Genomic DNA, 17,215 nt, shown 5'->3' with positions numbered 1-17,215 from the left:
GACTCAAAAAATCACCAACGAAACTCCTTATTTCGATCAAGGAAAGGTGTAACATCAACTATGGATTTCTTAAAGTTGTCTATTGCATCAAAATCATTCCCAGTGTTACTAAAAATGAATTTTATTCTGCTGAGTTGAGAGAAAATTATATTTTTAATTTTTTTTGTTAATATTAGGATTAAAATTAATCAAAAAATTGACTCTGAATTTGAAGTCATTCCTTTTGTCATAAATACCAATGAAAGCTGTGTTGTTGTGAATTTTGATTTCCAAGTCCAAAAAATTCTCTGAAATATGGTCATCGTTGATTTTCTTTAGATGGAATGTGTTCGGATATATTTTATTACAGATTTCATGAAAATTCTAAAAATTCAAGATAATTACGTCATCTATGTATCGAAAACTACAAATTTTTCCACAAATTGGATTTTCATAATAGTGCAGAAAAATATTAGAAAAGAAACTGGCAAAAACTATTCCCCATAGGAATGCCAGTAATTTTCTGAAATTAATATCAATATACACTTTTACAATTAAATCAACACGCACACACACCGCGTGTGGTTGGCTGGAGTTGGTTTTCAACTTCGATCCCTCAATGCAAGTTTATCACACGTTAAAAGTCTCGCCACTGAGACCAACAGGCCTACAACGGTACAAATACTCAATCGTTACGTTTCACTCACAATTTAAAATATTGATGGCAGTACTGGGAAATCAGACAGAACACTAGAGATAGGCACTCAGACTGTTAAGTGCACACCCACATTTCCGGCACAACTCATTCGGTAGTAACTTGCCCATGACTGTTGGAGACCGGAGTTGTGCTGGGTTTGTAAGAAAGTCTTTCTAAACGTCTTAACCATTAAAATATCGACAACAATTCGATGTACAACGTACAGCCACGTTTTTTAAAATTTTCCTCTTCCATGGCTCTCTTGTCTCAGTCAACGTTTTCCCACGGCTCCCCAGAATACTTGAACTACTACTTCAAATCACTGAACAGTATCATATCAACATAGACAGCTCACCTCTGATAAAGTCTGGTGACTCACCCCCTAGAAGCTGTGACTCACACTTTGAGAACCACTGAATTACAGTACACGGGTATTGATATTAATATTTTATACGTGAATATCTTTAATGCTTGTGACATATGTAAATAATTCTATAGTTATATCAAGTCTGTTCAAGGGGACCACCTGTTTCATCATCGCGAATAGGTTGAGAAGTGAGTTTTTCTCATTAAACTCATGGTTTATCGGTTTTCACGAATATCGGATACGTCAAATGTTGTTCACGTGCCACTTTGCTATATCCGGGCTCGACTGTTTATACATAACACATCACTGGATTTGTTAGTTCATATGGATGATACATTTATTTCATTATCATCTGAGATGGTTGACTGGGAATCAATACATTATATCTGGTAGGAAATCTTTTATCAAATATTGCCCCCTCATCAATGTTTGATGAAAATGGTTATGCTGATGAACCTCCTATAATGCGGCTTCAATCGCTGAAATACGTACATGGGGCGCGGTAGCACAGGTCGATAAGATACTTGCCTCAAGTACCAAAGGATGTTTAAAGGTGTCGCGAGTTCGATACCCGCTTCGTCCTAGCCAGAAAACTTTCCTGACGCGGGTACAATAGAAACGGCGTCATGACCGCAGAAAAAACCGCTACCGCAGGCAGCCCCCATCGAGGGGTTAGCGCACCAACCCCTCGACGAGTATAAAAAAAACAAACCTGCCGTTCGGAATCGGCAATAAATTGTAGGCCCCGGTCTAATTAGCCCTCGTGTGCAGAAAATGACCGTGGTGCGACAAAAATGATCAATGAATACGTACATGACACACTGTGACGTATAAATCCGGGTTTTTCTAGGAGTAGAATTTCTGCGCCGTGTGCAGCGTGAAAATGCTGAATTGATGAAGCCTGAAATTCAGGTTTTTTGACCAATCAGCGTTTTCACATTAGCATTGTAGAAGCCTGCTACTGGGAAAATCTGGCTTCAACTCTTCAAAAACCTGTTCTTTTTCTCTCCACGTCACCTTCTGCTCTCACTTGCCACTCCCTTCTCTCTGGGGAGAAAAAAAAAAGATTATCTTCTGTGTGTATTTCTTGGATTAAAAAAAACTTTTTCAAACAAAAAAGTCTTTTCAACAATAAATATGATAGAAAATCAAGAACATAACTAGGCTGAGGAACCAGGGCACTGTCCCAGGGCTCCGAGCCGAATGGGGCCCACAAAAATTTTCATTTACCAGGGGTCTGTTCACCCAAAATTTGGGTCCATTTTCCGGACTCTACACAAAATTCCGGATTATCAGAGAAACGAACCCTTCACGAAATAAAAAAATAATGAATCCATAAATTTGAAATTTCATTTCTTTTATGATAGATCAACTAGATCATTTCACTTCCCACAAAATTACTCACAAAATGTACAAATTTTCTCACAAAATTAATGACCCTTTTTACAAAAATAAGGATAATTCTCACAAAAAACAGGACGCTGCAAAAAAAGTCTGGATAGACCCCCCTTCTTACCCCAAACAGAAGTCTAATCTGGGGGCCATCGAAAAGGCACTATAAGGCCTTATAGAAAACGAGTTTTATGTTACCCGCGGCTCACTTTCCCAGTTCATGGTTTTCCTGCTGCTCCACCCGAGAATAGTTAAGTGGTGTTTTCATTTATAAAAGAACCAATTACAAGGAAAAAGAGGCACAAAAAAAAAATCAATATCTTTTCAAAATATATGTCGCCGGGACGCCCCTAGAAGCCACGGAGCACACTTTGAAAAATCCTGTCATATCACATCACTGGATTTGGTGGTTCACATTAATGATACATTTATTTACTTATCATCTGAAATGGTCTAGATTGAACTAATTCATTGCATGGGGGTGGCCAAATTCTTTCTATTCGAGGGCCAATATAATGTTCAGTTGCTGCATCACGGTCCCATATGCCACGGTTCAAGGTAAAAGCTCGGAGCAAGGTGAGATGGTAAAAGTCCGAAAAATGCTTGCAAACCTTTTTATTTCGGACTCATTACCAAGTCAAAGCCCGTTTTTATTCAGTCAATAAACCATCGTTAACCTATTAGTTCTTGACGCTTATTAATAAATAAATATAGTAATTAAACAATTAAAAATTAAATTAAGCTAATTAGGAATTTAAATTATTAAACAATCATTAATTTATCAACTATTTGGTAGGAAACTATTAAATTAATGCTGATTAATTGATTGATTTAAAACGGACTTTGACTTGGTAAAAATCCGAAATGAAAACGTTTACAAGCGTTTTTCGGACTTTCACCAACTCGCCTTGGTGAAACCAGTCTTTGGAATTTCACCGTGCCATATAAGCCGCAATAAGTAATATGGTGAAACACGGACAAATTTAGTCGCTTAACTTTGGGCTTTGTGTGTGTATTACTCAACTTCTTCACAAACACTGACACATACTCATTATTCGTTAAAACTTTTTCAAGCACGATCCCCCTTTTGAAGAATAAAATTTATTGGTGACCCCTATATAGGCTAACTATATGTCCCGTAAAAACAGGTCATTCCGATATTTTGCCAGTAAATGTGCCATCCCTGAAGCACTTTCCGGAACGCTTGCTTCGATTTTAACTATATATAGGAAACATTCACTTCCAAAGATACTCAGTTTCTTTTTAATATCATAACTATTACTTTGTGTTTTGATGTACTTAGTATCCCTTATGTAAGATGGAAGTGTAGCTAGGTGCATGGCCCTTGATTTTCGTATGCTGGGTGATTAAGAAAGAATCATCTGATTTGAAACTGCAGTTCAAATTTCATTCAAAATTTAAATTTTTGCAGTGCTTTTTTGCAAAATCATTTGCGAGAGTGTATAAAAGCTAAGGGAGATGACTCAAAATATTCAATATAATTAATTTTGTATGACTTCTCTTTTCATAAGTTTCGTAACATTATCGTAATTTTTTGAATCAAGTTAAAAATTATTGTAATTTTGTGATTTTTCCGAAATGCCGATTTTTTCTAAATTTGTAAAGTTTCAGTTTTTATTTATGTTACATTTTTCTGCAAAGTATGTAGAATCAGTCAACGTAGTTTGGAAATCGTGGACATTTTATGATTCCGGTGAAATGAAATCAATTTGTAAATCATGTCATGCATTTTTCAAGTTATTCTAATTTTTTGAACTGGAGTTGTAGACACATTTTCCCCCTTATATTTTCATATTACTTATTTTATTCTGTGTTTTTAATTTTTAAGAAATGTACAATTTTGAAATCGGGTGATTCTCTCTAAGCCACCCTGCAAAAGTACTAACTTGATATTGTCCACCGCATGCGTCAGATGCACGAATGTACAAATTTTCTTTCTTTTTTATCAGCTGTTTGAAATTGTTTTGTTATCTAAGTTGTGCCTGAAACGCGAGCTATTTGTATCGTTTTTTCAAGATTTATATTGATGACTATTTTCATCTTTGTATTTGAAGGTTAGGATGTAGCTCGTATAGAGCTGGGCATGAGCAGCACAAAAGTGCATATCAATTAGGAACCGGCTTTGAACTGTAGTACCCGGTCAAGCTCGTGAATATCTATTCTATAATATAAAATCACAAACTCGAAAAGGGCCTGTTGCTAAGCAACCGAGTGACGGAAGTGGGTGAAGTTTTTGAGTGACGGAAATCTGTTACGTTTTTGTGTTACGGAAGTCGGTTACGATTTTGGGTCAAATATTCATTTAACTCTAGCACATATTGGGACCCATTTGACCCATCGGAACCATGTTATGTGCATGTACCGAGAGGCTCCCATATCCTACAGCAGGGCCCTTAGGCTGGAATTCAGATGGCGAGCCCCCAAACCAGCTTTTCAGGACCCCTCTGTGGTTAATTTATAGTGTGAAAAATCAAAAAGTGATAAGAATCGTTCTGGTCCTGTCAGCCCTGCCCTTGTGGGGGGGGGGGGGGGTCATGCCGAGAGATATATATAATATACATACAACAACAACAGTGCTCCCAACATACAGGGTCGGGGTACCCGGGGGGATTGTACGTATACCTTCATGGGAAAGTTAAAAGTTTTCATTTCCAGGGGCCCTTGATGGATCTCATTGTTTTCTTGCTGCTTTAATGTTGAAAAATTTGCGATAGCGGAAGCACAAGATATATCCAGTCTGGGGGCTCCAAAAAACTTGCGAATTCGGTCACGGGTAGTTGCGTGGGTGGTCCTGGATTTTATTTGTTGGTAAAACGAATACAAATGAAAATGTTTCATGGCCCTCGCAGCGGGGGATGCCCGACAAGCTTCCAAGTCGGGGGCCCCCATGTTTACAGGTTTCATTTTGGGGGCCCTGGATGAATCTCATTATTTCCTGTTGTAGAATTTGCAACAGCGGATGCCCGAGATAAAGACAGTCTGGGGCCCCACTAAAAGTATGCGAATTGGTGACCCAGGTAATAGGTTGGGGGCCCTGGATTTTATTCGTTGGTAAAACGAATACAAATGAAAATTTTTCATCTCATTCTCACCGGGGGATAACAGACAAGCTGCCAAGTCGGAGCCCCATGTGTACAGGTTTCATTTTGGGAGCCCTGGATGAATCTCATTCTTATCTGTTGTAGAATTTACAACAGCGGATGCCCGAGATAAAGCCAGTCTGGGGCCCCACTAAAAGTATGCGAATTGGTGACCCAGGTAATAGGTTGGGGGCCCTGGATTTTATTCGTTGGTAAAACGAATACAAATGAAAATATGACATGAATGTCGCTCTCCACTTGTTAATACAAGATATACAGAAGACTGGATGTTGTGAAGATATTTGTTATTTCAGATGTTAATTTTTTAAGGAAGGAAAAAACTCATCTCTGCCTCTACCGGGAGTCGAACCCGGGTCCCTCGATTGCCGGACGAGTGCTCTGACCTCTAAGCTACAGAGGAGATAGAGATTTTTCTTCCAGAGAAAGAGAGAGAGCACATTTAGAGCACATATACGCTCTAGCGAAGGAAAATCTCTATCTCCTCTGTAGCTTAGAGGTCAGAGCACTCGTCCGGCAATCGAGGGACCCGGGTTCGACTCCCGGTAGAGGCAGAGATGAGTTTTTTCCTTCCTTAAAAAAAAAAAAAAAAAAAAATTAACATCTGAAATAACAAATATCTTCACAACATCCAGTCTTCTGTATATCTTGTACAAATGAAAATGTTTCACGGCAATCGCAGCGGGGGATGACTGACAAGCTTCCAAGTCGGGATCCCCCATGTTTACAGGTTTCATTTTGGGGGCCTTGGATGAATCTCATTATTTTCTGTTGCAGAATTTGCAACAGCGGATGCCCGAGATAAAGACAGTCTGGGGCCCCACTAAAAGTATGCGAATACAACGGGCAACTGATTGGGGGCCCTGGCTTTTATTCATTGATAAAACGAATACAAATGAAAATTTTTCATGGCACTCGCAGTGGGGGATGACCGACAAGCTTCCAAGTCGGGGGCCCCATGTTTACAGGTTTCATTTTGGGGCTCTGGATGAATCTGATTCTTTTTGTTTTTTAACATTATACAATTTGCAACAGCGGAAGACCGAGATAAATCCAGTCTGGATTCCCCATTAAAAATCTGCGTATTGTGTTCCCGCTACTGGATGTGGGGCCCTGGATTTTATTCGTTGCAAAATTGAAAAAAATGAAAAATTTTCGCGGCCTCTTACAGGGGTGTGTCCGACAAGCTTCCAGGTCAGTGCTCCATGGGAATGTTGATAGGTTCTGATTCGGAGCCCTAGATGTATCTCATTGATTTTTGTTGTATAACATTGTAAAATTTGCAACACATCGGTAGCCCGAGATATATCCAGTGTGGGCCCCACTAAAATTCAGCGAATTGAATCTGGGGCCCCAGTTTCTGGGGGTGCTTGATGAATCTCATTTGTTTTTTGTTGCTTTATCATTATTTTTATTAAAATTCGCTTCTTCAGTAAGCTGGTGCTTTCACGCGTCTCTTTCCATAGCACGCTGATGAAATGGGACGAAATAAACAAGATATGTTGTGAAGAGAAGTGGGGGAGCAGAGCCCCCCTAGTAAAATAATATATATCGTAGAATATATAAAGACTATGGTGTGCAAAAATGATCGAGCGAAATAAAATTGGTTTGGTCCATTACCGTGAACGCCGAGTATAATGATAAAATTGAAGGATCTCGAGATAAAAGAGAAATGGACTCTTTCGTCTTCGAGTAAAAGGCACCACAAGGCCCTTCTCAAGAACAAATAAGGGAGGGGGAGAAAGGTGGCAACGGGAAATACAAAAATAGAAAACAATAAAAATCTGAAAAAGAAGAGAAGAGATATAAGTCGTATTTACAGTAAGAGTTGTTGGAGAAAAGAGTTGTTTGGAGTTGCGGAAAGAGCAAACACAAAATTGTCCATCGGCGGTGCCTGGCCAGACTTTTATACGGAAGAAGATGAAAGTGCCGTGAAAGGGCAAAGACAGACAGACAGAGAGAGAGCGCATTCTCTCTATATTATAACGTGTTAGGAGACAGCTCGAAATATAAAGGGGGAGAAGTTATAAAGAAAAAGAAATAATGGAAGCGAAACTGATAAATGGCTGATGATATTGATCTTTTCGGCCGTAGATTCCTTCTTCAGATGCTCTATATTTTTCACCTCATATATACCATCGGTTCGCAACAAATAAAACGTCTCTGAACCAAGTCCGGTTTTCCACGAGAATAAAATCACGAAGCCCACCATTGCTAGGGTAAGAACGTTGCATACAGGGTTCGGAATGCTGCATATCGGATATGCTTTATCGATGGATAGCAACATTCACATGTCAACTGAATTTCTCGAAAGGAATCCATATTTTCTAAGCAAAATGATGGAGAGCACATTCGTTGCATGTGCCCAACCCCCAGAAATATTGTCGTTCACGATTAAAAATAATATATATATATATATATATGTATATATATATTAACACACTTTGTGTATATATATTTTATATTGTACTACTCATTTGATTTTCATATTTTTTTTGGTTATAATTGTGTACTCTCATATTTGTTTTTTGACTTCCAAAGCTTGTTCTTCGGAAAAATGTCGGGGGAACTGATGGTAATTTTATGCCTATTTGGCTTCACCATCATTAGAAACATTTTTGCAGTTTGGAGCAATGTGGGGGTTTCCCCCTTGAGAACGACTTCCTCATTGTTCCATATTTTTCCTTTTTTTTTGAAATTTTTCAATTCTTCATAATTTCAATTCTTTTCATAATATCTTATATATATATATATATATATATATAAATGACCCATCAGTCGCTGACTCGAGAAACTTCCATTATAGAGTTTGTTGAACGTGAGCTGTCCTGATAGGTATCAAATAATGACAACAGTATTTGAATATATGAATATAGTCAAACCACGTCGATGGGTCTTGAGGGGGGAGGGGGCAAAAATATGACCCCGTTATAGCGGAGTGACCCGATGATGAAAGTATAATGCATGACATGATGATCTTGCTATTTTTCCTCTCAACAATTGATCACGTAAATCAACCTTTCGTTATTCAAATAACTTGTCTCGAAAATTTATGAATTTAAGTTAATTACACATATTAATTTATATTATTTACCTTACTTTTCCTTTCCATCATATAATCGCGGAATTTTGCAAAAGCTCAAGGTTTGCAAAACTCGACTGTTTATAGTTTTGTGCTAAAAACTACCCGAGTAATAACAATAAAAAAATGGTTGAGAAAAATAAAAATGTATTGAAAGCAGGCCCGTCATTTGGGGTGGGGGGGGGGTTCTTTTGAAAATACACTAAAAATGGTATATATATACATACATTCAGTACATGTTGTTTGCCCCCCCCCCTTAAAAAAAGGTTGCCCCCTGGAAAAAGTTGAAATGACGGCCCTGATTGAAAGGAATATAAATTTCATTTAATCAACCAATAATTATTCATTAAAATTACGATTAAAATAATTATCTACGTTTACTAAAAATCGATTGCGTCACTTCCAAATCCCGCCAAATTCACCGAATGTACACCAAACATGCAACTTGGCCTTTTGAAGCTGATAATATAAAGCTATAACCTTCATAGAAATCGAGAAAACGAAAGATGTACATACCAGGTTTTTATAACTTGCATCCAAATTTTTACGCGATTATTCTGCCCAAAAAAATTTTTTTTTCTCTCGTTGATTAAGTTGCTCAACGTCTGTTGTTCACTTAAATTATCTCGTTCAAATGAAAAAAGTATCGTTAATAACTTTGAGATGAGATTTTTTCCCCACTTCCAATTTAGAAGTTTTCGAAGATTTACACGTTGCATATTACGGCTTTTGATTATAATTATGGCACTCGCAATCAAAAGCCGTGTTGATAATGTTAACAATATTAACTCGATTAAGACAATGAGCTTTTTGAACGATATCGATCATAATTACAAATTATCATGATAGAGTCTAACAAATACATAAATTTTTACGGTACCTCATTTATGTTAGGAGTGTGCATATATGAAACATTATTCATAACCACACATATTTAGAAGAACAAACGGGAAAAAATATTTTTTTTTATTTTGGTTGCACTTACATTACGGTAGAACTTACTACGTAAAAGGTAAAGATATCGCTTGCGTCGTCCTGCTATATCCAATGGCTACATGTGAAATAACTTCTTCAGTGACGTCACGAGTTTCGCACGGAGGCCTTCTGCTATAGATGGTGTTGCCCCGACCGAGATAAAAAATGAATCCTTCTCGCAAATGGAATGCGTATGCGTAGCTAATGACTTCTGGTGCGAAAGTTCATGAACTTTATGTTCGACGAAAGAGTAAATGTTTTATGTTAGACCAGTGTTTTCGAAAGTGATGTTTACCCTCGCCCCTCAGCCGGCGATGGAAAGGACACCTACTTTCGAACTTCCCGACACATCAACCTGGATTGACGCCTACTCTGGACTAGGCGACCTTTCAGTGAGCTTCCTTCTCGGGGGGGGGGGGGGGAGTTATGTATGGTCGTCTCAAAATCTATCTCTCAATCTGGTGAATTGACGTCCTGGGATCCATATTTACCTCGAAGAAGCAGCTTACATATTTACATTTGAAAATCACTAGTACAAGATTCCTGCCCACATGGGCCTATATGTTAAGATGGTCCTGAATCTGTGGACAGCTTTATTGGATTCTGAAAGAAATCATATTTTTTTTCCACCATATTTCACTTGAAAGCTTTATTTTTTCTACACAGCTCTTTGTGGCCCCCTTCACCACTTGTCGGGGCTTCCCTTTCATCTGATTTTCACCCGTGGCCCCTTTAGAATATCCCAGTACCACAAGGGAGCCATATGGCCCTAGGTTTAGTACCACTGCCATAGACCATAGTAAGGCCATAGATAATTTTATACAGCAGTCTCAAGTCATTGATGAGTCTGCGCCATTATAGAGAGAAATGCTGTTCCAAGAATTGCAGCCGTTGAGGATAAGAAAGGTCCCGGAGACTTGCAAGCACTTCGTGAAACGCTTTTGGTTCGATGATGTTATCAATCAAATGAGAGTTTCATACTGGTCGATGCGTACTCGAGAATCGGTTGAACACAAGTGTTGAAGACACACATCAATGTCAGGGTTCGTTTTTTTTTTAGGTAGGTTTCATTTTAAAAGTTGATAACTGGCGGGGGTGGCAATAACTAGTTTGATCAAAAGTTTCTGGTTGAATCGTTGTTATTATTTTACTGTTTTAACCCCCGTCACCCTTCTACCATTTTCACACTGAAGATTTGCGTGTAACAGTTTGAATGAAATTTTAAAATTGCTCAATTGCGAAATAAGGCAGTTTATCATTTCCTGTGGCAATTGATCCCACTCGTTCAGCAACGCTGTTTTCATTCCCTGGATGGTTCCCGGGTTCCTCACACTAGTCACAGTGCCTCTTTCAAAGACATAGAGAGGTGTGCGGCCATCCAACATGATGCCTGCCCAGACCATTAAACCTCCTCCGCCATAATGGTCGATTTCGCGGACATTTGAGGGTAGGTAGCGGGTCTCTGGTTCTCTCCATATTAACGTACGGTGGGAATCGGTGCTTAGGCTGAACGGGGACTCATCAGTGAAGAGAACGGTCGCCCATTGATCCATACTCCAATCTCTATGCTCTCTGCACCATGATAAACGGATTCTCCTGTCCGTAGAAGTGAGCGGGACGAAAACAGCAGGTCTTCTTGCAAACAACCCTCTCTCATGAAGTCTTTTGGAAACAGTTACCCTTCATACACGGGTTCCTGTAGCTGCATACAAGTCACGAGAGAGCTGAGAAGCTGTAGCACTCCTGTTACACCTCGCTATAATCGACAAATGGCGATCTTCACTGGCCGTCGTGGCTCTTGGACGACCTTGCCCAGGCTTTCTCTCGATGGATCCGGTATCCTGGAACTGGGCGTTAAATTGAACTCTCTACAAATCTGGACTTGAGATTGGCCTGCTTCTAGAATCCCCACAACTCGCCACCTCATTCCATCATCTAAACGTTGGTGGTTACTCATTTTTACTGTTTCAATTTGAAATTAACCGATTGCTGCAAAATAACACCAAGAAATTCGCCGAGGTGTGCTAGCGAACGAAATGCGTCTTAACTTACGCGCGCTTATAAAGCCTGTTTCTCTACTGGCTCCGCCTACACACACGTGTACGCTTACGTATTTGACGTACAAGATTTGCATTTTTGTCTAGAAGCAGTGGTTTTACATTCAGTTCAGTTCTTTTCATGAAATTCGATAAAATATGCAAATTCTCTTAATTTATTTCACCAGTGTATATCGAAGTCTAATGTTTATTTATAAAAATCCTTCTTGGTTTGAAATCAGACAATGCCCAACAAATACGCGTCTCTGTCGAGGTTTTCAATATAATATTATACAACCTAAAAAACATCTACCCAAAAGCGAATTCATATATTTGGCTCCATTATATTTTAATAACTTGCCAAATGAAATAAAATAGGAAAATGAATATTAAGAGAGGTTTCAAAAAACTAATAATTAATTATATTAATTGTTAGAGTCCGTATGTAAGCATCCATGTATTAGTGATTCGCCGTAGGGAGGCGCGTTAGGAGAGAGTGGCGTATCGACCACTCCGGGGAGGTTCGTTCTTTTCTTCTTTCTCTTACAGCGCGTTCCCTTCAATACGTTAAATTTAAATCTTCTCCTTGAGAGATACGCACGCATTTTACGGGCCTCCCTTCGCTCATCTAAAAATAGTTGTTTAGTAAGCTGTTGTTTAAGGAATTAAATAGTTGTTATTGTTACTAGATAGTGGTGAGAACTTATGACACGATCCTCTGTCTCTGGTGAGAACTAGTCAAGCTATTGGAAATCAAACATATACAGTCCACGAATATGCATTAATCTTTTATTACAATAATAAAATATTTCTCAGTCCCCAGTATGCAGTGTTGTCAGATCAAGGCCATTATAATATCTGTGTTTATTTTATATTTTGTTTTAGTGCTTAACATTAATTATGAAAGTGTTTGCCACCACCAAAAACATTGTATCTTGTATACTTGGACGGATCAAGCGATCCCTTGAGAAGAATATTGTGTGTACACACACACACATGAACCTCTCTCTCTCTCTCTCTCTCTCTATATATATATATATATATATATAGAGGATTTTTCTCCTCTACTTTTTCTTCAATGAACTGTTATTATCATTATAACTAGATCTCATTTTTGTCTAAGGCCAGGATTATACTATGAAAGTTTTGTGAAAGTGTTTTTATAAAACTTGAAAAATACAACCAATAAACAGATCGGTTTCATTTGCTCGAATGTAATCGATCAGCTTATTGGTTGTATTTTTCAAGTTTTATGAAAGCATTTTTACAAAACTTTTATAGTGTAATCCCGGCCTAACACGTTTCCAATCTGATGATGAATTTCAATATAGTTTGTGAAGATAACATGTAATAACAAGGTTATGGCATCTTTCTACATGGAGAGAAAAGCTCCAATCATGAAAGAAGTCGATCGAACTTGGCTTCCAACGGAATTTTATATTTCGGTTCATTTTCAAAAAGCTGAAACCCTCTGATGGGGGAGAAATTTAATTTCGATGGGTGTTTTTTGGTGAGTAATTTACCGTTATAAAAATTTTAAACGTTATAACCCTTTAAATATTCGTCCAATCCCGAAACGGAAAACACTTTTCTATATTAGTTTTTCACAAGGAATCACGAGTGTAATTATTGGTCGGTCGATAGTGTGTATCTGTCCTGTTATATCTCTGATAGCGTGTAGTGTAAAATAGCTATGACACACAAAAAATATCAATTCGCAATGGCTACTCGGCTACAACAAGTATTGTATGCCCATACTGATTTGACGTCTGACCTTGACGCGCGAAGGGAGGGTTCATTTTCCAAGGAGGGGAAACGAGGCGAAAAAGGGGAAAAAACCCCACAAAAACAGCGCAAAAGACGCGAACGGAAAATACCAACCTGCTCTTTCTCCCTGCGACCGTTTTACCGAAAGAAGACAAATGGAATCAAACATCGGGACGTTTCATGACGTAGCCTGAGGCCAACTCAGCGTGGGTGTACAATACTTGTCTTTAAATTATCGGATAAGGTTCAGTGTTAGGTGACTTTCATCAGCTTCATATCTCCTATAAAGCTATAATTATCTCCATAAATATAGATACAAATTTAAGCATATAGAGGACTTATTGGACTCAAGTGAATATGATCACGAACGCGTGAACATAATTTTGTTCAGGCAACCATCCAAATCCCATTCACCAATGAATTATGCCTTAAATTGTCAAATCTTTACAGGAAAATATAGCAAAGATCAATTTATGGCAAGTCTCTCAAACCTTCATGACTTGCGTCTCTTGTCTTAGTCATCGTGGAATGAACCCTACTTTATCCGGGGGGGGGGGAGGAATTTTTAACTAATTGGCGTGTGCTGGAAAGTGTTGATCCTGGCCATAACATATTTATGATGTCAGGTTTATGCGCATTTCGTCTTTGAGAACTGCTGTCATCTACCTTCCGTATTGGAAATGAAAAATTTCCATGGCTGAAAGTCGTCATGGTATCAGCCCGTGTAACAATTATTATCTTGACTGTTCCAAATGCGAAAGCTATGGAAGAAGCTACGTTATGGAAGGTTTCAACGAATATGTGTGCATGGCTCTCTATTACGATTCATTCATAGTTAGAGAAATAGGTGGGGTGGTCTTTTCTAGACACCAGCTTGAAATTCACGGATATACGTGCTCCTGAACTTACTTATTTAAAAAATGACGTATAAAAGTATATTTTTTTGAAGACAGTACGACGCAAAATATTGTAGAAAAAAAGCGAAACGAAGGAGCTATGACGAGTTTCCCTCTGGTTTATGGCCAGAACAGAACTGGCTTACAAACAGCTTCGCAAGCAGAGCCGTAGCCAGAAATTTCTTTCTGAGGGAAGAGTAGACGAAATTTACAGAACAACAGACCAAAGCTGAACGAATCCCAGGTGCCAGGTTGCCGTGGTGACTAAAAAATTGCTATTGGCGCCTAAAATTTTCTTTGTGTAGTTTCTAAATTGCAGGCTGAGAACAACAGAAAATGTTTGGAATTTATAGAAGCATATCTGCCAACATGAAAAGGGATCACTATGCCCTGAAAAAGTAAAAAACAAACACATTATTTTGGGTTTTTTTTCTTCGGGTTCAAATTTTTTTATCGCCTAGCTTTTTTTGCGATTTGTCCAGCTCTGCAATATATAGACCATGTTATTCCCCATATAGCAGCCTTCTTCTCGCATTTCTGGGCGGATGGGGGGGGGGGGTTAGGTAGGTAATCCGATCCTCTCGCTACGGCCTTAATCGAGACGAGCACCATCTTCAGAATCCTGTCAATAAAATATAGCCTACGCCCTACATCCTATAGCCTACCTTATACGGGTACAAACCCCACCGTCACCGCAGTGGTGGTCGGCTGAAGTTGGTTCTCTGCGGTTCCTAACTTCGAGGCACGAATGCGAGCCGACCGCCCCGTTAAATCGCCGCCGAGAGCAACAAGCCTACAACAGTATAATTATTCACTCATTACACTCCACTCACTATGAGTGAGAAAAACTCATAGTTTAAAAAAATTGATTGCAGATGGCAGCACTACACATAACAAGCATTACACAGAAACAAACTTCACGGAAGGTTCACTATACGTACCCACACATTCCAACGTGAACCAATTCATTAGAATTTCCGCAGAGGAATATGGACGAGGTGCACGCCCGGTTTAGTAGTAGTACTACCTTATAACCTACATCCAATAAAGAAAAAAAGTCGAGCTTTTAAAATGAACCGTGCCTTGTTTCGTCATCGGAAGACGTTGATCAAACATTATTCAATAACTTTGTTTTGTATTTTGAGATTAATCGATTAATTTGATCAAAAGAAATCGATTCTCTTCGGAAAACCAGCTCAATCTGATCCACATGACCTTGAATCCAGTGAGATTTGTTTTTAAGAGGAAATAAATATATCTAAGAAAGATAGAGAGAGAGAGAGTTACAAAAAAGTACAAGTAATAGTCGTAATTAAAAAATATAAAAAAATGATAGTATTGTGACTGAGGGGTGCCCGAGGCGCGCGTCTACACGAAGGAACGCCTCGCGGTTTTTGTGTTGCTGAACTGTGTGAGGCATGTTTTGTGCCTGACCTTGTTCCATCACAACAGAAATTCCTGTGGGTTCTTTTCTTCCTTCTCGACCACATCGCGAGTTTCATCTTATTCAAAGGCATGATTAACAGAACTGGTTTTTGACGGTCAATTTGACTTGTTCCTTCCTCTTGCTTCCACTCGATGCTCCCTTCCTTCAATCGGTTAAGCGTGTTTAATGCCACTTCAAATATTAGGGAATCTGCCAACGTCTTCACATCAGACGGAAGGGGGAGGGGGGTGGTGGGCTAGTGTTCGAAGTCACCTTCGTATGTATGATTGACAAATGTTCAGTCATTAGCTTTACATGAAATATAGTGCGATTGATGTAATGATAGCTATAATTTAATATAGCGTATGAATATAGGTTTTGGTTGATACCTCCTGAAGAATTTTGAAACATTATTGGAGTATATACACACACCCAGGATACGTAGAATATGCTTAAATTTTTTCTTAATTCAATTGATTTCACTGGTTTTATTTGAGATCATGCCAGTGGTTTTTATTCGAAGTTTTCGGCATTCATACACTAAACTGAAAAAAGGAAAATCAGCTAATGTTTATGAATTTTAATTGTCATCAAAATCAACATGCTTTTAAATAGTATTTTAATAGACAGAGATTCAATTTCTTTTGAAACAGGGCGGATTCCAGCTTTTCAAAATAACAACAATCGTTTATCTCACTGCGATCCACCAAGTGATCCACAAGTAACATTGGAAGTAAAACATATAATTATTTGAAAACCATAATCCGTGAAGTTTTCTCGTAGAAAAACATGAAATTTGTTTAAATGGCACAAAATATTTTACTATTATAATAGTTATATTATCAACAGGTGATGATTTTAACTGCAAACCGGTATAGTGCTATCCGTGATGTAATTATTTGACAACAAATTTTTCATTATTATTAAAATTTTCACAGTTTTTGTCAAAAAGGAACCCATCAAGATATCATCTGCATACTATACATGTTGCACAAATAAGTCAATTTTGAGCTTCAATTTTTCCAGGTTTTCGTTTGCAGTATGCTATATACGAATTATTTTCAAGGTTGAAAGAGTTTTTTTTTTTGTTAGGTTATATCCACAGTGCATATTTTAAGCGGGTTATGTAATAACAGGAGCGAGCATGTATGAAAGTGAATAGACCGAAATTCGGAGACTGCAATACCGTATGTTATATCCAGTGTACTGAACAGCATGTTTATTTTTTGTTTCATTCTTATTCGTACGTAAGTATCGTGTTGAAGGTCTGACTGCTCTCTACGGAGAGAATTTTTCAAATACGAGATCGACTCGCATTCACACCTCGAAGTTAGAAAACCACAGAAAAAAAATTATAACAATAAAATTTAAAAAACTACAATAAATGAAGGAATATTTTTGCCATATGCGAGGACGTTTTCATCTCCGTTGATAATTTTTTTTTGGTCATAAAAATCGATCATCCGTCATTTTATTTTC

The sequence above is a fragment of the Pholcus phalangioides genome, unplaced genomic scaffold (genome assembly GCF_987345545.1).
Source record: "Pholcus phalangioides strain wild (caught in Gottingen) unplaced genomic scaffold, Ppha-v1.0 ptg000014l_1, whole genome shotgun sequence".
NCBI lineage: Eukaryota > Metazoa > Arthropoda > Arachnida > Araneae > Pholcidae > Pholcus > Pholcus phalangioides.
The sequence above is the reverse complement of the archived record's forward strand: the minus strand, read 5'-3'. Positions refer to the sequence as shown.